The sequence below is a fragment of the Oncorhynchus masou genome, chromosome 22, assembly GCF_036934945.1.
Source record: "Oncorhynchus masou masou isolate Uvic2021 chromosome 22, UVic_Omas_1.1, whole genome shotgun sequence".
Classification (NCBI taxonomy): Eukaryota; Metazoa; Chordata; class Actinopteri; order Salmoniformes; family Salmonidae; genus Oncorhynchus; species Oncorhynchus masou.
In genome coordinates, this window is record NC_088233.1 from 5954060 (window position 1) to 5976914 (window position 22855).

A 22855-nucleotide genomic window follows, 5' to 3' on the forward strand; every position below is an offset into this window, starting at 1 on the left:
GTTAAATAAAGGTGAAAAAAAATAAGGTGGGGGTAATAGGATATGAGACAAAGTAGGACCCCACCGTTGAGAGGGAGACATAAGAAAGCCCGACTGCAATTTGCCAAAACACACCTGAACATGCCAAAATCCTCCTGGGAGAATGTCCTGTGGACAGAAGAGACCAAATTAGAGCTTTTTGGTAAAGCACACACCGTCTATGTTTACAGAAAACAAAATGAAGCCTTCAACTAAAAAAAAAACACCTTCCCTACAGTCAAACATGGAGGAGTTTCAGTGACCTTTTGGGGTTGCTTTGCTACCTCTGACACTGGGTGTCTTAAACATGTGCAGGGCATCATGAACTCAGGAGAATACCAAGGCATTTTGGAGCGCAATGTCAGACCCGATGTCAGAAACCTGGTTCTCCTTCGAAGGTCGTGGGTCTTCCAGCAGGACAATGATCCCAAACACACTTCAAAAAGCACCCAGGAATGGTTCAAGACAAAACGCTGGACTGTTCTGAAGTGGCCAGATCTTAAATCCCATTGAAAACTTGTGGAGAGATCTGGAAACAGCAGTTGGGAGAACCGGTCAAATCTGGGAGAACTGGAGCAGTTTGACCAAGAGGAGTGGGTCCAAACTGCCAGTACAGAGGTGCAGGAAGCTCATTGATGACTATAGGAAGCGCTTAATTGCAGTTATTTATCATTTATTTATCATTAGTCGGTATAAATTATTTTAAGGCCTCCCAAATGGCGCGGCGGTCTAAGGCACTACAGGCAGTGCTACAGGAACCCCAGGCATCACTACAGCCTGGGGTTCGATCCCAGACCGTGAATGGGAGTTCCATAGCGCTGCGCACAATTGGCCCAGCGACGTCCGGGTTAGAGAAGGGTTTTTCCAGGAGGGGCTTTACTTGGCTCATTGCGCTCTAGCGACTCCTTGTGGCGGGCCCGGGCACCTGCAAGCTGACTCGGCCATCAGTTGAGTGGTGTTTCCTCCGACACATTGATGCAGCCGGCTTCAGGGTTAAGGAACACGGCTTGGCGGGTCATGTTTCGGAGGACGCATGACTCGACCTTCACCTCTCCCGAGCACGTTGGGGAGTTGCAGCGATGAGACAAGATTGTAATTGGATCGCAATTGGGGAGAAAAATTGTAATAATAAAATTAATTAATTAATATCTGGGTTATAGGAACTTAAATGCATTTTGTTTGCATTGACCACTAACTTTAGCTCCAATAGTGACCTCTGCAGTCCTTGAAAATCAGATTTCAAATTTGAAAAGTATTGGCCAGCCGATGGAGCAATGGAATACAACATTGTATTTACAGCATTACCAATGTTATTTATATAGATTGTAAACACTAGTGGGCCGAGTATTGAACCTTGGGGAACCCCTTTTTATGTAGCTCAAGGAACTCCGATTTCATCCCAATCTACCTTGATGGTTCTGTCATTGAGATAATTATGAAACCATCAGTACCCAACCCTACCAGGGACAGCTTATTCAAAGGAATAACGTTGTGTACACATGGGAGTACACTTCTTTCTATCTATCTGCAATTTAATTTACAACAAACATGGTAGCCATTTGTAGCACTATGTTTAAATCTATTCTAAAATCTAACTTGTCTCCATCCTCCTTACAGCATGACTCGGGGTCGGAGTGCACCCCGGGGGAGTCTAAGGCCCAGGATAAGAAGGAGAAGGGGAACTACATCATGTACGCCCGGGCCACATCAGGAGACAAACTCAACAACAACAAGTTCTCCGTCTGTAGTGTCAGGAACATCAGCCAGGTCCTGGAGAAGAAGAGGGGAAGCTGCTTTGTCGGTATGTTTTTAACTGGTGTCTATGGTGTTTGAGATTAGCCCTTTGTTTGGAAGTGTACTGTGTAGGGGTTGCAGAATTCTGGAAACTTCCAAGATTTTTTAGGAAATCGCTGTTGGAGGATTCCCAGAGTCCTTCAACCTGGATTCCTGGAAAGCCTTGGAATTTTGGTAAAGTATAAATGTTTGGAAATCTACACTGTGTCACAGATCAAATGTGTTATTTTAAATGTAATTTCCTAACGCGTGTGTTCTATCTGCCTCCTCATGCAGAGTCAGGCCAGCCCATCTGTGGTAATGGGTTAGTGGAGCCAGGGGAGGAGTGTGACTGTGGATACAGCGATCAGTGCAGAGACCAGTGTTGCTATGACGCCGGGCAGCCTGACAACAGGAAGTGTAAACTAAAACCCAACAAGGTCTGCAGGTAAGATAAGGTGGCCCTTATTTAAAGCTGCGATACAGTACAATGCTATTCAGTTCTAGGTTTTTTTGTTCTAACCTGTGGTGCAGGAAGTGACACAAACTAAGGGAAAGAATCTCCTGCACACTTAGTTACCATGCAAATGTCAAGGGAATTAAATTACTAAAATTGCCATGGATTAAAGTGTACAGAGGCTTATTTCTGTCCATCTAGTTATTTTAACCTTTTTTCCCTCTCTCTCTCTCTCTCCTCTCCCAGTCCTAGCCAGGGCCTGTGCTGTACTCCTGAGTGCTTCTATAAGGGTCGTAATGAGAAGTGTCGTGAAGAGTCTGAGTGTGCCCATCAAGGCATGTGTAACGGGGGTACGGCCCAGTGCCCCACCTCTGAACCCAAGGCCAACTTCACCGCCTGCCACGGAGAGACTCAAGTCTGCCTCAACGGGGTGAGTGGATACCTGGCTTCCTGTAGTGTGTAGTTAAATACCTGGCCACCTTCAAGGTTGTGGTCAAATTCCATTTAAATTCCAGTCAATTCAGAAAGTATTCCAAATGTTCCTCTTTGAAGAGAATTGGGATTTCCGTGTACTTCCTGAACCCCAACCCTACTATCTGTCTGTACCAATTTATCAGTCACCACATATGAAGTTCCCTCCCTCACAGGAAAACATTATAAAGGCTGAGTGCCAATTCAAATCAACTTGTATTGGTCACATACACATGGTTAAGCAGATGCGAGTGTAGTGAAACTAGCTTTAAGTAAAAAATGGATGGAGCACCTAAGCATCTAGTAGCTAGCTAGAAACTAGCTTTAAGTTTAAAAACATGGATGGAGCAACTAAGCATCCGCTAAGAAACTAGCTTTAAGTAAAAAATGGATGGAGCACCTAAGCATCTAGTAGCTTAAGAAACTAGCTTTAAGTTTAAAAACATGGATGGAGCAACTAAGCATCTAGTAAAAGTAAAAAATGGATGAAACAATAACAAAGCGGCCGCCCTGCCTCTGTTTGGGTAAAAAGCTGACGGATCGGCCTGGATAAATGTAACCACTCTCAAATTCATGGACAGAGCTTTGGACGCAAGGACTGACCATACATGATACAACCATTATTGTTGAACCGTGTTATGAGGCTCTACAGTGTTTGTTTACGTTGGCATTGTTTACAAACATTGGGGTCAAACCGACTTCTATGTTGGGTTCTGATGTGGTACGACAGTTGAGGAATTTCTATTCTTCAACAATCAATGGGTGTGATATCATCAATTTATAAGTCAAACAATGGATGGAGCAACTAAGCATCTAGTAGCTAGCTAAGAAACTAGCTTTAAGTAAAAAAAAAATGGATGGAGCAACTAAGCATCTAGTAGCTAGCTAAGAAAACTAGCTTTAAGTTAAAAAAAATGGATGGAGCAACTAATCTATCTAGTAGCTAGCTTTAAGAAACTAGCTTTAAGAAAAAAAAAAAAATGGATGGAGCAACTAAGCATCTAGTAGCATCTAGTAGCTAGCTAAGAAACTAGCTTTAAGTTTAAAAACATGGATGGAGCAACTAACATCTAGTAGCTAGCTAAGAAACTAGCTTTAAGTTTAAAAAAAAAGCAATGGATGGAGCTTTAAGTTTAAAAACATGGATGGAGCAACTAAGAATCTAGTAGCTTTAAGTTTAAAAAATGGAGAAACTAGCATTTAAGTAAAAAAATGGATGGAGCAACTAAGCATCTCTAGTAAGAAACTAGCTTTAAGTAAAAAAATAAGAAACTAGCTTTAAGTAAAAAAAATGGATGGAGCACATCTAGTAGCTAGCTAAGAAATCTAGTAGCTAGCTAAGAAACTAGCTTTAAGTTTAAAAACATGGATGGAGCAACTAAGCATCTAGTAGCTAGCTAAGAAACTAGCTTTAAGTTTAAAAAATGGATGGAGCACATCTAGTAGCTAGCTAAGAAATCTATGGATGGAGCAACTAGCATCTAGTAGCTAGCTAAGAAACTAGCTTTAAGTTTAAAAACATGGATGGAGCAACTAAGCATCTAGTAGCTCGCTAAGAAACTAGCTTTAAGTAAAAAATGGATGGAGCAACTAAGCATCTAGTAGCTAGCTAAGAAACTAGCTTTAAGTTTAAAAAAATGGATGGAGCAACTAAGCATCTAGTAGCTAGCTAAGAAACTAGCTTTAAGTAAAAAATGGATGGAGCAACTAACATCTAGTAGCTAGCTAAGAAACTAGCTTTAAGTTTAAAAACATGGATGGAGCAACTAAGCATCTAGTAGCTAGCTAAGAAACTAGCTTTAAGTAAAAAATGGATGGAGCACTAAGCATCTAACATCTAGTAGCTTTAGCTGGAAGAAACTAGCTTTAAGTTTTAAAAAATGGATGGAGCAACTAAGCATCTAGTAGCTAAGAAACTAGCTAAAAAAGAAACTAGCATTTAAGTAAGAAACTAAAAAAAATGGATGGAGCAACTAGCTCGCTAAGAAAAGCTTTAAGCATAAGAATCTAGTAACTCGGTAAGAAACTAGCTATGGATGGAGTAAGCATCTAGTAGCTAGCTAAGCTAAGAAACTAGCTTTAAGTTTTTAAAAAATGGATGGAGCACCTAAAGATTCTAGCTTTAATTATTGATTCCTTGATGCTGCTTGACTGTAATATTTTATACTTCATCTCAAACATCAGGAACCTTTTTGTATTTTATTCACTTACAAATGCCTGTTTTTGCACGAAACTAGCTTTAAGTAAAAAAAGATCAAGTGTTAGCTACAACATGTCAACAATTCCAAAATAAAATACACCTTTAAATATAAAAGTAATTTGAGTTTGCCCCGTCCCTACCATGTGCCGCCTTCTCCAGGGGTGTTCTGGATCCATCTGTGAGAAGTATGGTCTGGAGGTCTGTACCTGTGCCAGCGTGGAGGGCAAGGACGAGACTGACGTTAAAAGCTGTGCCATCTAGTCTGCTGTGGTTAAAAAAAAAAAGAAGAGTGAGTCCTGTGTGTTTGTGTGTGTGAGGTGTGCTTTGTGATGTGTGAGTTGATAGGTCAATGAGGTCAGTGAGTTGTGTGTGTGTGCTTTAAGTTTAAAAACATGGATGTGTGTGTGCTTTGTGATGTAGTGTGCTAAGTGTGTGATGGAGCACCCCATCTGTGTAGCTGTGCTTTAAGTAAAAAATGGATGGAGCACCTAAGCATCAAGTAGCTAGCTAAGAAACTAGCTTTAAGTAAAAAATGGATGGAGGTCACTCTACCCCATTCTGTTTTAGGGGCTTATTTCAGTAGTATCATGTCCTGACGTTAAAAAACATTAATATGTTTTAGGGGCTTATTTCAGTAGTATCATAACCTGACGTCAACATTAACATGTTTTAGGGGCTTATTTCAGTAGTATCATGTCCTGACGTTAACATTAATATGTTTTAGGGGCTTATTTCAGTAGTATTATGTCCTGACGTTAACATTAACATGTTTTAGGGCTTATTTCAGTAGAATCATGTCCTTTTCAACAGGGTTGCAAAATTCTTGATACATTCCCGAAGGGTTGCTGCGTTTTTCAGCATTCCCAGTTGGAGCATTCCCTCGTGATTCTGGGAATACTCCAATCCAGGTTTTCTGAAAAACCAAGCAACTTTTCTGGAATTTTTCAGCCTTAGTTTTACCACCTTGTATAACACCCACATTGTATGACAAGGTTTTTAAAGGGCTTTGAGATTATTTATGTAATGAATAGTTAGAGCGTCGGATCAGCAACTGAAAGGTTGATGGATCGATTCCCCCGAGCTGACAAGGTAAAAATCTGTCGTTCTGCCCCCTGAACAAGGCAGTTATCCCACTGTTCCTCAGTAGGCCGTCATTGTAATTAAGAATTTGTTCTTACCTGACTTGCCGAGTTAAATAAAAGTTCAATAAAGGTGAAATAAATGACGAGTGCTATAAAAGTTATTATTAGTTGATTGTCTTGTCTTGTCTTGCAGTGAACCCCAACACCTGCAGCAGTACAGGCTCAGAGAAACTGGCCCGGTTCTTCAATAAGAAAGTCACCACGCTGCCTGCGGGGTCTCCCTGCAACGACTTCAAGGGCTACTGTGGACGTGTTCATGAAGTGTCGGCTGGTGGACGAGTGGACGGCCCTCTGGCCAGACTGAAGAAGGCCATCTTCAACCCTGAGCTCTAGTGAAAACATTGCAGAGTGGATAGTGGTACGTAGCTTACTGACTGACTGAGTGGATAGTGGTACGTAGCTTACTGACTGACTGAGTGGATAGTGGTACGTAGCTTACTGACTGACTGACTGAGTGGATAGTGGTACGTAGCTTACTGACTGACTGACTGAGTGGATAGTGGTACGTAGCTTACTGACTGACTGACTGAGTGGATAGTGGTACGTAGCTTACTGACTGAGTGGATAGTGAGTGGATAGTGGATAGTGGTACGTAGCTTACTGACTGACTGACTGAGTGGATAGTGGTACGTAGCTTACTGACTGACTGACTGACTGACTGACTGAGTGGATAGTGGTACGTAGCTTACTGACTGAGTGACTGAGTGGATAGTGGTACGTAGCTTACTGACTGACTGACTGAGTGGATAGTGGTACGTAGCTTACTGACTGACTGAGTGGATAGTAGCTTACTGACGTGGAGCTTACTGACTGAGTAGCTTACTGACTACTGACTGACTGACTGAGTGAGTGGATAGTGGTACGTAGCTTACTGACTGAGTGACTGAGTGGATAGTGGTACGTAGCTTACTGACTGACTGACTGAGTGGATAGTGGTACGTAGCTTACTGACTGACTGACTGAGTGGATAGTGGTACGTAGCTTACTGACTGAGTGGATAGTGGTACGTAGCTTACTGACTGACTGACTGAGTGAGTGGATAGTGGTACGTAGCTTACTGACTGAGTGACTGAGTGGATAGTGGTACGTAGCTTACTGACTGACTGACTGAGTGGATAGTGGTACGTAGCTTACTGACTGACCGAGTGGATAGTGGTACGTAGCTTACTGACTGACTGACTGAGTGAGTGGATAGTGGTACGTAGCTTACTGACTGACTGACTGAGTGGATAGTGGTACGTAGCTTACTGACTGACTGAGTGGATAGTGGTACGTAGCTTACTGACTGACTGACTGAGTGGATAGTGGTACGTAGCTTACTGACTGACTGACTGAGTGGATAGTGGTACGTAGCTTACTGACTGACTGACTGAGCTTACTGGATAGTGGTACGTAGCTTTACTGACTGAGTGACTGAGTGGATAGTGGTGGATAGTGGTACGTAGCTTACTGACTGACTGACTGAGTGGATAGTGGTACGTAGCTTACTGACTGACCGAGTGGATAGTGGTACGTAGCTTACTGACTGACTGAGTGGATAGTGGTACGTAGCTTACTGACTGACTGACTGAGTGGATAGTGGCTTACTGAGTGGATAGTGGCTAGCTTACTGACTGACTGACTGAGTGGATAGTGGTACGTAGCTTACTGACTGAGTGGATAGTGGTACGTAGCTTACTGACTGACTGACTGAGTGGATAGTGGTACGCTTACTGAGCTTACTGACTGACTGACTGAGTGGATAGTGGTACGTAGCTTACTGACTGACTGACTGAGTGGATAGTGGTACGTAGCTTACTGACTGACTGACTGAGTGGATAGTGGTACGTAGCTTACTGACTGACTGACTGAGTGGATAGTGGTACGTAGCTTACTGACTGACTGACTGAGTGGATAGTGGTACTGTAGTGGATTACTGACTGACTGACTGAGTGGATAGTGGTACGTAGCTTACTGACTGACTGACTGAGTGGATAGTGGTACGTAGCTTACTGACTGACTGACTGAGTGGATAGTGGTACGTAGCTTACTGACTGAGTGGATAGTGGTACGTAGCTTACTGACTGACTGAGTGGATAGTGGTACGTAGCTTACTGACTGACTGAGTGGATAGTGGTACGTAGCTTACTGACTGACTGAGTGGATAGTGGTACGTAGCTTACTGACTGACTGACTGAGTGGATAGTGATACGTAGCTTACTGACTGACTGACTGAGTGGATAGTGGTACGTAGCTTACTGACTGACTGAGTGGATAGTGGTACATAGTTTACTGACTGAGTGGATAGTGGTACGTAGCTTACTGACTGACTGAGTGGATAGTGGTACGTAGCTTACTGACTGACTGACTGAGTGGATAGTGGTACGTAGCTTACTGACTGATTCTGTCAGATGACCAGAAAAGGTCACTATATTCCCATGAATATAATTCTGATTTACTATGTATTTCACTGATTTGAAAAAAAAATCATTCAGACGCATAAAGAAAAGGATAGGAAGGCAAAGTGTTTTGAACTAGTTCACGTGTCTGAAGGTAGAATTCTGCCTACTGTCAACACCTTGTTCAACACTTTTATATAGTGCCTTGCAAAAGTATTCGGCCCCCTTGAACTTTGCGACCTTTTGCCACATTTCAGGCTTCAATCATAAAGATATAAAACTGTATTTTTTGTGAAGAATCAACAACAAGTGGGACACAATCATGAAGTGGAACGACATTTATTGGATATTTCAAACTTTTTTAACAAATCAAAAACTGAAACATCATTGGGCGTGCAAAATTATTCAGCCCCCTTAAGTTAATACTTTGTAGCGCCACATTTTGCTGCGATTACAGCTGTAAGTCGCTTGGGGTATGTCTCTATCAGTTTTGCACATCGAGAGACTGAACATTTTTCCCATTCCTCCTTGCAAAACAGCTCGAGCTCAGTGAGGTTGGATGGAGAGCATTTGTGAACAGCAGTTTTCAGTTCTTTCCACAGATTCTCGATTGGATTCAGGTCTGGACTTTGACTTGGCCATTCTAACACCTGGATATGTTTATTTTTGAACCATTCCATTGTAGATTTTGCTTTATGTTTTGGATCATTGTCTTGTTGGAAGACAAATCTCCGTCCCAGTCTCAGGTCTTTTGCAGACTCCATCAGGTTTTCCTCCAGAATGGTCCTGTATTTGGCTCCATCCATCTTCCCATCAATTTTAACCATCTTCCCTGTCCCTGCTGAAGAAAAGCAGGCCCAAACCATGATGCTGCCACCACCATGTTTGACAGTGGGTATGGTGTGTTCATTGTGATGAGCTGTGTTGCTTTTACGCCAAACATAACGTTCAATTTTGGTTTCATCTGACCAGAGCACCTTCTTCCACATGTTTGGTGTGTCTTCCAGGTGGCTTGTGGCAAACTTTAAACAACACTTTTTATGGATATCTTTAAGAAATGGCTTTCTTCTTGCCACTCTTCCATAAAGGCCAGATTTGTGCAATGTACGACTGATTGTTGTCCTATGGACAGAGTCTCCCACCTCAACTGTAGATCTCTGCAGTTCATCCAGAGTGATCATGGGCCTCTTGGCTGCATCTCTGATCAGTCTTCTCCTTGTATGAGCTGAAAGTTTAGAGGGACGGCCAGGTCTTGGTAGATTTGCAGTGGTCTGATACTCCTTCCATTTCAATATTATCGCTTGCACAGTGCTCCTTGGGATGTTTAAAGCTTGGGAAATCTTTTTGTATCCAAACCGGCTTTAAACTTCTTCACAACAGTATCTCTGACCTGCCTGGTGTGTTCCTTGTTCTTCATGATGCTCTCTGCGCTTTTAACGGACCTCTGAGACTATCACAGTGCAGGTGCATTTACACGGAGACTTGATTACACACAGGTGGATTGTATTTATCATCATTAGTCATTTAGGTCAACATTGGATCATTCAGAGATCCTCACGGAACTTCTGGAGAGAGTTTGCTGCACTGAAAGTAAAGGGGCTGAATAATTTGCATGCCCAATTTTTCAGTTTTTGATTTGTTAAAAAAGTTTGAAATATCCAATAAATGTCGTTCCACTTCATGATTGTGTCCCACTTGTTGTTGATTCTTCACAAAAAAATACAGTTTTATATCTTTGTTTGAAGACTGAAATGTGGCAAAAGGTCGCAAAGTTCAAGGGGGCCGAATACTTTCGCAAGGCACTGTAAGCCATAAAATGCACATTTCCCTACTTCCACTCAAGCTACAACTAGCACTGCAGCAGCATGAGTATAGCAACGCGTTTCGATAAGCTTTGTTGTCGATAAGCTTGTGTTGTTGTAATGAACTAAAATATATAAATGCAACATGTAAAAAGTGTTGGTCCCATGTTTCATGAGCAGAAATAGAAGTTCCCTGAAATGTTTCCTACATGCAAAAAAGCTTATTTCTCTCAAATTTTGTGCACAAATTTGTTTACATCCCTGTTAGTGAGCCTTTCTCCTTTGCCAAGATAATCCATCCACCTGACAGGTGTGGCATATCAAGAAGCTGATTAAACAGCATGATCATTACACAGGTGCACAAAATAAAAGGGCACTCTAAAATGTGCAGTTTTGTCACAACACAATGCCTCATATGTCTCAAATTTTGAGGGAGCGTGCAATTGGCATTTTGACTGCAGGAATGTCCATCAGAGCTGTTGCCAGAGAATTTAATGTTAATTTCTCTACCATAAGCCGCCTTCAATGTCGTTTTAGAGAATTTGGCAGTACGTCCAACCGACCAGTCAGACGCATGCATAGAGAATACCATGGAGGATAACTCAAAAACAATTGTATTTTCGTTGTGGACTCTAGTGGACAGATTGTTAGAAATTGTGTGTTTATGAAAAATTTATCTCCATTTCTTTGTGTTTTTCTTCTGGTTTCAGGCTCACTGGTGGGCAGTGCTATTGATGGGCATCGCTCTGATCATGCTGATGGCTGGCTTCATTAAGATCTGTAGTGTCCACACTCCCTCCAGCAACCCCAAACTGCCCCCACCCAAACCACTACCAGGTGAGTCTCCACACCCCCTCTAGCAACCCCAAATCACTACCAGGTGAGTCTCGGCACTCCCCCTAGCAACCCCAAACCACTACCAGGTGAGTCTCAGCACCCCCTCTAGCAACCCCAAACCACTACCAGGTGAGTCTCCACACCCCATGCTGCAAGTCTTCAAATTAATGGGTTGTGAAAAATGTATTTGTGAACCGGTCAGGAGCAGAGAACTACAACAGTATGAGTGTTGTCAGAAATGGCCAGGTCGCCCTTGAAATAGAGGAGTTTTAACCTCTATGGATCTACCTGGTGAAATGAAGGTTAAAAGAGAAATGCCTGTGAAAAGACGGGAATGTTCAGCTAAACCAGCGGTCACCGACCTTTTTCCGAGTCAAGATTACTTTCCGAGTCAAAAGCCCAGATCTACCGCTCAGATTTAGTTTTATCTAGTGATGCACCGATATGACATTTTTGGCCGATATCTGATATTCTCCTTGCCCCCCACAAAAACGATACGATAACCGGTATTTACAATTTTAGCGGTCTTTTAAGCATTCTAGTACAGTTGAATAGTTAGACCACTGAGTCCGTGTGTGTGTGTGTGTGTGTTAAGGGACTGCATCTCAGTGCAAGACGCGTCACTTACAGTCCCTGGTTCGAATCCAGGCTGTATCACATCCGGCCGTGATTGGGAGTCCCATGGTGCGGCGCACAATTGGTCCACCGTTGTAAATAAGAATTTGTTCTTTCTTGCCTAGTTTTATAAAGGTCACACCACACCGACTCAAAAGTTATTTTGTTGGCATTTATGTCCCCATGACCAGTAAAACATCATCAAAACCTTTTTTCTTTCACTTACTTGCTGTGCTGTTTCATTGTTCATTTGTTCAGTCGTTTCATTGTCAACCAGGATTTCTATGGAACACCGTTTGGGACTTTGCGTGTCAAATAACACAACATCTGTTTCAGTAGCTATAGTCAGCTAACTAACTATATAGCTCGGTGTCTTCATCTAAAATAACCCTAATTTATAAGGCGGTTCTTATTTGATTGATGGTGGTCGGACCCATCTATGTAAAGCTAGCCACAATAAGGATTCGCCACAATAGTGGACTTTGCGGTTAGCCTTCCAAGTAAAAGTATGGCATAATTCTACTATTTATGTAATTTGCATTACTGTCAATGACTTTTATTTTGAAGGCAAACTACAATTCCACTATTGTGGCTAGCTTCACAACACATAACTCAGTCCGGTTTTTATTTTTATTATTTTTTTTAACCTTTATTTAACTAGACAAGTCAGTTAATTAAGAACAAATTCCTATTTTCAATGATGGCCTAGGAACAGTGGGTTAACTGCCTGTTTAGGGGGCAGAACGACAGACTTGTACCCTGCTATAATGTTAGCTTTAGGCAACGGGGTTAAGTTGCTGACTAGCTACTTCTTTTCATGAACTAAAGTAAAATCTAAATAGGCAAACAACACGTGGCAACCTAGCTAATACTGACTCACAAGGTTCCTGAAAATCATTAGAATAATGAAAATGACTGCAGGTTCTACTGGTCATTGTTTTCAGGCTGGTTGTATTAGTGCTAGGCCAAGCTAAAGCTAGCTAGGCACCAAGCTAAAGCTAACTAGGCACCAAGATAAAGCTAGCTAGCCCAGAAGTTGCTGTTGAACAAATGGTGCTTTATTACCAACACGGTATTGTAAACACATCGTTCGTGGACGGTGTTTGCTTGTTTGCAGACTTCTTTGTACATCTTTGACAGTGCTACTGTATCTTTTTTGACACGCAAAGACCCAAATGGCGTTCCGTAGTATGAATGTCGTGAAGCTAATAGCAGTGACGCTATTACTGTGTAACTCCGGTAGGTTAACATCGGAAAAATGTGTACCGGTGTTCGACCAGTCGGTGAAAGACAACATCACCCACGACAGAGAACGGTTGATTGTAAAGGGCAATGAATTCCATCATCTTGGCTTTAATGGATTTCGCCTTTGAGTTGCCTCGCTGAAATTTTTGCTACTCTTTCAAATGACTGATAGACTTGTTGGCTGCTCGATCCACACAGCAGACATTGTGGGCGAGGTTAGGAATGATGTGTTGCTCTTATCGCGCTACATTTTACGTGGCGTCATTTACGCCTTCGTTATACAGCTATGCACGTCAGCTTTGATGTCGGTTTTACAAATCGAGGCATTAAACTAGACATCGGGCTGATACCGATGTTGTCATTTTTAGCTAATAATATCGTCCGATACCGATATATCATGCATCCCTAGTTTTAACCCTGACTTTAAAAATAAAACAAAACGTTGACCTACTTAAAAACAGTTCTGTAGAAATTAGGATTGTGCAGTAGGCTTATAGGCCCAATACATTATTACTGCATATTGTCTGTGCTTGAATTGCCCTGTCAGTGTTGGTTGTTTGTTTCTTCTTAGACCTGCAAGGTATATGATCACACTGGTAATAGATCGTTTGTTATATTACTTGTGAGGCACAGCTAAGTGATAACGTAATTTATTTAAAAACATGTTTACTGGACTGATGGCATCTGAAAGCCATGCGTCCTCCGACAACCCAACCAAGCCGCACTGCTTCTTAACACATCGCGCATCCAACCCGGAAGCCAGCCGTCGGAGGAAACATAGAGCACCTGGCTGCTTCTCACTTGACTCACCGTCCCGCCGCTCTGTGAAAAGGGTACAAAGTCTTCCAGCTGATGGCGCAAATCTCCCTGCATGCAGCAATTCATTTTGTTACTCCTATGACCAGAGAGAGTGAAATATTCCTCTGTATTAAAAAAGACAAGCCGGAAGACGCCAATAATTCACTGAACAAAAATATAAATGCAACAATTTAATTGATTTTACTGAGTTACAGTTCATAGAACGAAATCAGTAAATTGACATAAATTCATTAGGTCCTAATCTATGGATTTCACATGACTGGGAATACAGATATGCATCTGTTGGTCACAGATACCTTAACAAAAAGGAGTGTGGATCAGAACACCAGTCAAAACCAGGCACACTTCTCCAGCATACCGGTGGCCATCGAAGGTGAGCATTTGCCCACTGAAGTCTGTTACGACACCAAACGACCGTAGGGTCAAGACCCGGGTGAGGACAACGAGCATGCAGATTAGCGTCCCTGAGACGGTTTCTGACAGTTTGTGCAGAAATTCTTCAGTTGTGCAAATCCACACATTCATCAGCTGTCTGGGTGGCTGGTCTCAGATGATCCTACAGGTGAAGAAGCTGGATGTGGAGGTCCTGGGCTGGCGTGGTAACATGTGGTCTGCGGTTGTGAGATCGGTTGGACGTACTGCCAAATTCTCTAAAAGAACATTGGAGGTGGCTTATGGTAGAGAAATGAACATTACATTCTCTAGCAACAGCTCTGGGGGACAATCCTGCAGTCAGCATGCCAATTGCACACTATTTTCAAAACTTTGAGACATCTGTGGCATTGTGTTGTGACAAAACTGCACATTTTAGAGTGCCATTTTATTTCCCCCAGCACAAGGTGCACCTGTGTAATTATCATGCTGTTTAATCAGCTTCTTGATATGCCACACCTGTCAGGTGGATGGATTATCTTGGCAAAGGAGAAATGCTCACTAACAGGGATGTAAACAAATTTGCACACAAAATTTGAGAGAAATAAGCTTTTTGTGCGTATGAAACATTTTGGGGATCTTCTATTTCTGCTCATGAAACGTGGGACCAACACTTTTTACATGTTGCATTTATATTTTAGTTCAGTACAACAACACAAGCTTATCGACAACAAAGCTTATCGAAACACGTTGATATACTCATGCTGCTGCAGTGCTAGTTGTAGCTTGAGTGGAAGTAGGGAAAATGTTCATTTTATGGCTTATAAAAGTGTTTTAACAAGATGTTGACAGTGCTAAATAGCAACTTAAACATGAATTTACTCATAAAAACAACAGCTCTTTGCTTTATTCATTGAGTCTCTCTCTAGTTATGGTCTGAAACGTTTTAATCTCACAGTATCAACTTTTGCCGTGTGTACTTTTTTACAGTGTCTGGATTCAGGAAACTGTGCAGACAAGCTGATCTGAGATATCTGATTGCCCAGCGGTAGGCCTATAGGTGTACTTGACTTGCTCTCTGGGCCTGCCAGGAAGGCACAGTTCTACATTCAGACACACATAAAATGGGATCCCTTTGCCTTCCTAGTGCTAGGGCTGTTGAATCAAGTGCACTTACCGTCAATAGTGCGGAAATAGTATAAAACATTTGAATGCAAGGCTTTATCCTTGGGTTTTTACAGAAATGTTTGGTGATCAACCAGTCAATCGCGATCGACTGGTTGTTGACCACTGTGCTAGACTAACCTCTCTCTCCCTCTTACCCCAGGCACGTTGAAGAGGAGGAGAGCCCAGCAGCAGGCCAGGGAGGCCCAGGTGCACCAGTCCCAGTCGCACCATGGAGTTGTCAGTCACGGCCAGCACCACCCTGTCTCTGGGGGCCAGCGGCAGCAGCCCTCACGCCAGCCCCAGCCCCAGCCCCAGAGGCACCACCGCAGCCAGGGTCAGCCTAGAGAAAACTACCAGATGGGCCAGATGAGACGCTGAGACACTGGGGTTTGGGGTGGGGAACACTGCTCCCTCCATCGCCTGCTCCTTGCCTTGCCTTGGCTCCTCCTTGTGCCTATTTACGTCACTGCTGGGATTGAGATTTGAACCCATTTGTTGGTATTTGAACCCATGTCTCCAGGGTGGAAATCCCACATCTTCACCATTTAAACCTAGAGGATATTCTTAGATGTTTTATGATTTAGGATAGATGGAATTGAGGGAAAGCAAAGGGAACAACACTTTAGTTTTTACACACTTTTTAGTCCTGTTTATCTAATGGTTAAGGCGTTGTGTTGCCACGTGGGAGACCCGGATTCAAATCACACCGGTTTACACCTAACAGTGGGATAAAACACGTGCTTCACTCCACCCAAAGAACAGCCTAAACTGGTTGTATACCATCCCCATACGTCAGACCCTCCATCTACAAACAGACAGGACGGAGTTGAGAAAGCTCAAAGACCTCCAACGACCACTACTAGAGCTGCAGCACAGCTAACCTCTTTAAATAAAAACGTCCTCCAACAACCACTACGAGCTGCAGCACAGCTGACCTCTTTAAATAAAGACCTCCTCCAACGACCACTACTAGAGCTGCAGCACAGCTGACCCTTGGAGCTGCAAAGCTGACAGACCTCCTCCAACGACCACCACGAGCTGCAGCACAGCTGAACTCTTTAAATAAAGACCTCCTCCAATGACCACTACTAGAGCTGCAGCACAGCTGACCTCTTTAAATAAAGACCCCCTCCAACGACCACCACTGGAGCTGCAGCACAGCTGACCTCTTTAAACTCCTCCAATGACCACTACTAGAGCTGCAGCACAGCTGACCTCTTTCCAAATACAGACTGGTGCTGCAGCACAGCTCCTTTTTAAATAAAGACCTCCTCCCACCACTACTAGAGCTGCAGCACAGCTGACCTCTTTAAATAAAGACCCCTCCAACGACCACCACTGGAGCTGCAGCACAGCTGACCTCTTTAAATAAAGACCCCTCCAACGACCACCACTGGAGCTGCAGCACAGCTGACCTCTTTAAATAAAGACCTCCTCCAACGACCACTACTAGAGCTGCAGCACAGCTGACCTCTTTAAATAAAGACCCCCTCCAACGACCACTACTAGAGCTGCAGCACAGCTGACCTCTTCAGTCTTCATCCAGCTGTTTTCTGGGGCTCCACCTTTTGGAGTGAGATCCGACATTTCATTCTGTGGAGTGGAAGTGACCATCAGCCATTGCAGTGTGGAGTGGAAGTGACCATCAGCCATTGTGGAGTGGAAGTGACCATCAGCCATTGACCATCAGCCATTGTGGAGGAGTGGAAGTGACCATCACCATTGCAGTGTGGAGTGGAAGCATCAGCCATTGCAGTGTGGAGTGGAAGTGACCATCAGCCATTGCAGTGTGGAGTGGAAGTGACCATCAGCCATTGCAGTGTGGAGTGGAAGTGACCATCAGCCGTTGCAGTGTGGAGTGGAAGTGACCATCAGCCATTGCAGTGTGGAGTGGAAGTGACCATCAGCCATTGCATTGTGGAGTGGAAGTGACCATCAGCCATTGCAGTGTGGAGTGGAAGTGACCATCAGCCATTGCAGTGTGGAGTGGAAGTGACCATCAGCCATTGCAGTGTGGAGTGGAAGTGACCATCAGCCGTTGTGGAGTGGAAGTGACCATCAGCCGTTGTGGAGTGGAGTGGAAGTGACCATCAGCCATTGTGGAGTGGAGTGGAAGTGACCATCAGCCGTTGTGGAGTGGAGTGGAAGTGACCATCAGCCATTGTGGAGTGGAGTGGAAGTGACCATCAGCCGTTGTGGAGTGGAGTGGAAGTGACCATCAGCCATTGCAGTGTGGAGTGGAAGTGACCATCAGCCATTGCAGTGTGGAGTGGAAGTGACCATGTGGAGTGGAAGTGACCATCAGCCATTGTGGAGTGGAAGTGACCATTGTGGAGTGGAGTGGAAGTGACCATCAGCCATTGCAGTGTGGAGTGGAAGTGACCATCAGCCATCAGACCATCAGCCATTGTGGAGTGGAAGTGACCATCAGCCAGTGTGGAGTGGAAGTGACCATCAGCCGTGTGGAGTGGAAGTGACCATCAGCCATTGCAGTGTGGAGTGGAAGTGACCATCAGCCGTTGTGGAGTGGAAGTGACCATCAGCCGTTGTGGAGTGGAGTGGAAGTGACCATCAGCCATTGCAGTGTGGAGTGGAAGTGACCATCAGCCGCCATTGCAGTGTGGAGTGGAAGTGACCATCAGCCATTGCAGTGTGGAGTGGAAGTGACCATCAGCCATTGCAGTGTGGAGTGGAAGTGACCATCAGCCATTGCAGTGTGGAGTGGAAGTGACCATCAGCCATTGCAGTGTGGAGTGGAAGTGACCATCAGCCATTGCAGTGTGGAGTGGAAGTGACCATCAGCCATTGCAGTGTGGAGTGGAAGTGACCATCAGCCATTGCAGTGTGGAGTGGAAGTGACCATCAGCCATTGCAGTGTGGAGTGGAAGTGACCATCAGCCATTGCAGTGTGGAGTGGAAGTGACCATCAGCCATTGCAGTGTGGAGTGGAAGTGACCATCAGCCATTGCAGTGTGGAGTGGAAGTGACCATCAGCCATTGCAGTGTGGAGTGGAAAGTGACCATCAGCCATTGCAGTGTGGAGTGGAAGTGACCATCAGCCATTGCAGTGTGGAGTGGAAGTGACCATCAGCCATTGCAGTGTGGAGTGGAAAGTGACCATCAGCCATTGCAGTGTGGAGTGGAAGTGACCATCAGCCATTGCAGTGTGGAGTGGAAGTGACCATCAGCCATTGCAGTGTGGAGTGGAAGTGTGGAGTGGAAGGAGCCATTGCAGTGTGGAGTGGAAGTGACCATCAGCCATTGCAGTGTGGAGTGGAAGTGACCATCAGCCATTGCAGTGTGGAGTGGAAGTGACCATCAGCCATTGCAGTGTGGAGTGGAAAGTGACCATCAGCCATTGCATTGTGGAGTGGAAGTGACCATCAGCCATTGCAGTGTGGAGTGGAAGTGACCATCAGCCATTGCAGTGTGGAGTGGAAGTGACCATCAGCCGTTGCAGTGTGGAGTGGAAGTGACCATCAGCCATTGCAGTGTGGAGTGGAAAGTGACCATCAGCCATTGCATTTATTTTTTATTTTTTCATTTATTTGAATAGAGGAGGAGTGGTTCCATCACATGTAGCTTTAGTTGTGTGTTTTTTTTTCTTTCCATTTGCAAAGTCCCTCCTCCTGAGTGAGAACACACATATGTTCCAAGGCTCCTGGTTGGTTGAAATGTTTTGTCAGCCATTTTAGCCAGAAATTAAAGAGATTTGCTGGACTTGTGATTACGACACAACGTTTCAAACTCAACAGCAAAAAGACACAAGGCTCTTCTCTTTGTTTCTCCATGCAGACTCTCAGAGACAGTCTGACTGACTGTCTCTGACTGACTGTCTCTGACTGACTGTCTCTGACTGACTGTCTCTGACTGTCTGTCTGTAAAGATTTCCAGTGTAACATAACATGAGTGAAAAAAACAACTATTTCTTCTACTGTAAATGTACATATTGATTCTTTACTGTTTTTGGTTAGTACTGTACTCTCAGGACAGTAACACAAATGAAGCTATCTGGAAGGGTGTATGGGTAAGTTCTGTGGACTGGACACTGAAGTTGGGAATTTTAACAGCATTTCAGCAATCAAGTTCTCCTTTTTGCTGCGATCATGGAATCCTATGGATGGACTTCTCATAGTGTTTTGATTCTATAGGTTCCAGAGGTAGAACATAAGGTCACCACCATATCTCACTACTTCTCACCTTTGACCTTTTGTGACGTTCAAGAGCTCCCTCGTCTCGTCATCTGGTATTTTTTGCTAATAACTTGTTGTGGTCGCAACGGGACAACTTGTTGTGGTCGCGACCGTGACGAGACAACTTGTTGTGGTCGCAACGTGATAGAAAGGAAAGGGAAGTTCACTTAGTTTTTACATACTTTTTTTGTTTTGTCCCAGTTAATTTTTTATATATATATATACACGTTTTGATGCAGTAGAATGAATAGAACAAAGAACCACTAGTTAAAAGCTGATTCTGTCACGTCACTGGCGGCAGGCTAAGCTAAGCTTGGCATAGGGTCCATCCAAAATAGCACCCTATTCCCTATTTTTCCCTGGTCCAAACTAGTGCACTATGTATAGTTGAAGTCGGAAGTGTACATACACTCAGGTTGGAGTCATTAAAACTCGTTTTTCAACCACTCCACAAATGTATTGTTAACAAACTATAGTTTTGGTAAGTCTGTTAGGACATCAACTTTGTGCATGACGCAAGTAATTTTTCCAACAATTGTTTACAGACAGATTATTTCACTTATAATTAACTGTATCACAATTCCAGTGGGTCAGAAGTTTACATACACTAAGTTGACTGTGCCTTTAAACAGCTTGGAAAATTCCAGAAAATGATGTCATCTCTTTAGAAGCTTCTGATAGGCTAATTGACATCATTTGAGTCAATTGGAGGTCTACCTGTGGATGTATTTCAAGGCCTACCTTCAAACTCAGTGCGTCTTTGCTTGACATCATGGGAAAATTTAAATAAATCTGCCAAATCTAAATAAACCTCAGAAAATAAATTGTAGACCTCCACAAGTCTGGTTCATCCTTGGAAGCAATTTCCAAACGCCTGAAGGTACCACGTTCATCTGTACAAACAATAGTATGCAAGTATAAACACCATGGGACCACGCAGCCGTCATACCGCTCAGGAAGGAGAGGTGTTCTGTCTCCTAGAGATTAATGTACTTTGGTGCGAAAAGTTCAAATCAATCCCAGAACCACAGCAAAGGACCTTGTGATGATGCTGGAGGAAAAGGTACAAAAGTATCTATATCCACAGTAAAACGAGTCCTATATCGACATAACCTGAAAGGCCGCTCAGCAAGGAAGAAGCCACTGCTCCAAAACTGCCATAAAAAAGCCAGACTATGGTTTCAATTGCACATGGGGACAAAGATTGTACTTTTTGGAGAAATGTCCTCTGGTCTGATGAAACAAAAATAGAACTGTTTGGCCATAATGACCATCGTTATATTTGCTTTGCTGCAGGAGGGTGCACTTCACAAAATAGATGGCATCATGAGGTGGGAAAATCATGTGGATATATGTCACGACAGTAGGTATCCTACGCACATACTTCCACACAAAACAGTAGGTGAGTTTTATCCTTCTCCGTAGATCTCACCACTGTGTATCACTGCCTAGCCGACAGTTCCATTCCCCCGAGAGTAGGGAAACCTTGAGAAGTACTCCCTGTGCTCTCATAGGTTCCTCCGAGGCCTAGCCAGGTCGGTTCAAACACAGTTTAACTGTTCTCGGTATCTGTCTTTCTTCGGCCCATATACAAGTTCAAATCCTGAGCTACGGCTTGCTCAGACAGTCTGTGCATTTCCACTATACAGATACATTGTTTTAATCTAATTCTGACTAAAACTACACACATCATCAGATTATAATTTTGTGATTCTAATCAATTTCATAAGGTGGAGTGGAATTATTTAATCATTATCTTTCAACATATAAATTATTTTAACAATATATTTGAAGCAACATCTCAAGACATCAGTCAGGAAGTTGTCATAAATGGGTCTTCCAAATGGAAAATGACCCGAAGCATATTTCCAAAGTTATGGCAAAATGGCTTAAGGACAACAACGTCAAGGTATTGGGAGTGGCCATCACAAAGCCCTGACCTCAATCCTATAGACAATTTGTGGGCAGAACTGAAAAAGCATGTGAGAGCAAGGAGGCCTACAAACATGACTCAGTTACACCAGCTCTGTCAGGAGGAATGGGACAAAATTCACCCAACTTATTGTGGGAAGCTTGTGGAAGGATACCCGAAAATGTTTTACCCAAGTTAAACAATTTAAAGGCAATGCGATCAAATATTAATTGAGTGTATGTAAACTTCTGACCCGCTGGGAACGTGATGCTGAAATAAATCAGCTATGATTCTGACATTTCACATTCTTAAAATAAAGTGGTGATCCGAACTGACCTAAAAAACACAGGGAATTTTTACTGGGATTAAATGTCAGGAATTGTGGAAAAACTGAGTTTAAATGTATTTGGCTAAGGTGTATATAAACTCCCGACTTAAACTGTAGGTGTTAGGGTGCCATTTTGTATGTACACTTACTTTAGTACAAAGAGGGTATTAAAGACACATTTCTAGGTTTACGTGAATGAGTATGGAAATACATCGAAAATAAATTCCAATTTGGGAAAAAAAAAAAGAAGTTAATTTTCAGATCAAAAGTCTGACAATGTACAACGTGGCCGTGCAGTCATGTTTTTATTTAATTTAAATGTGACCATTGTTGATTGACTGTACTACGCTGTAAGGTCTGTAATATTTTTTTTGTCTGTTACACAATTAATCGTGTTCCTATGATAGCTGGGGGTTGATTTAGTTCGGTATTTTAACCACTACAACAAACAGGAGCTATTCCAAGACGCACATTCTAATTGTCCACTATGACAAAACACTTTTGTTTAGAGCTTGTTCCTAGATTGAAAGGTTCATTTTTCCCCATGCATTGATCACTTGCCCTGTAAAAAAAAAATGTGTGTGGATGATTGGGTTGTGTTGATTTGGGCACCAAACGGAAGATAACAGAATGCGACGGTGGAAGGACGACCTGGGCTCTTCCAATAAGAAACGCGTTCTTTTTCTTTTTTTCCCCTGTTTTCTTTTTTTTCAAAAAGGTTTTAAAACGTTTTTTTTCTTCTTTTTTTTCCTCAATTTTTGTTGTTGATGTGTGTCCTAATGACACAACCCTGTTCTGTTAAAAGACTGTGTCCCCTACAGAGACGAGTGTCTTTGTGACCCTTTACATTAGTTAACATGAGTGTTGTTGTGCCATACTTTATGAACGAGTCTTTTTATATTTTTGATCTTTACTTTTATGTAGGAAAAGCCAGTAGGAATGTCTCTAAAAGCTGTGCACTAGTTTGAATGGACAAATGGAAGACTCATAGCACAAACTGTCCTGGGACTGGGCTGCCTAACTCCTCTCGTGTAGTTGTCATGCCAAAACAGTCATTTGACTATGACTGACCATTGAAGTTGGTCGTGTACCTTGCTTGGACGTTGCAGACGAATGCCAGATCTTA

General features: G+C 43.2%; 1 pseudogene; it reads left to right on the top strand.

Annotated features, from left to right (window-relative positions):
• LOC135508923 (disintegrin and metalloproteinase domain-containing protein 10-like) overlaps window positions 1–16285 on the top strand; it is a 35426-nt pseudogene extending 19141 nt beyond the window's left edge.
• Window positions 16286–22855: the final 6570 nt, after the last annotated feature.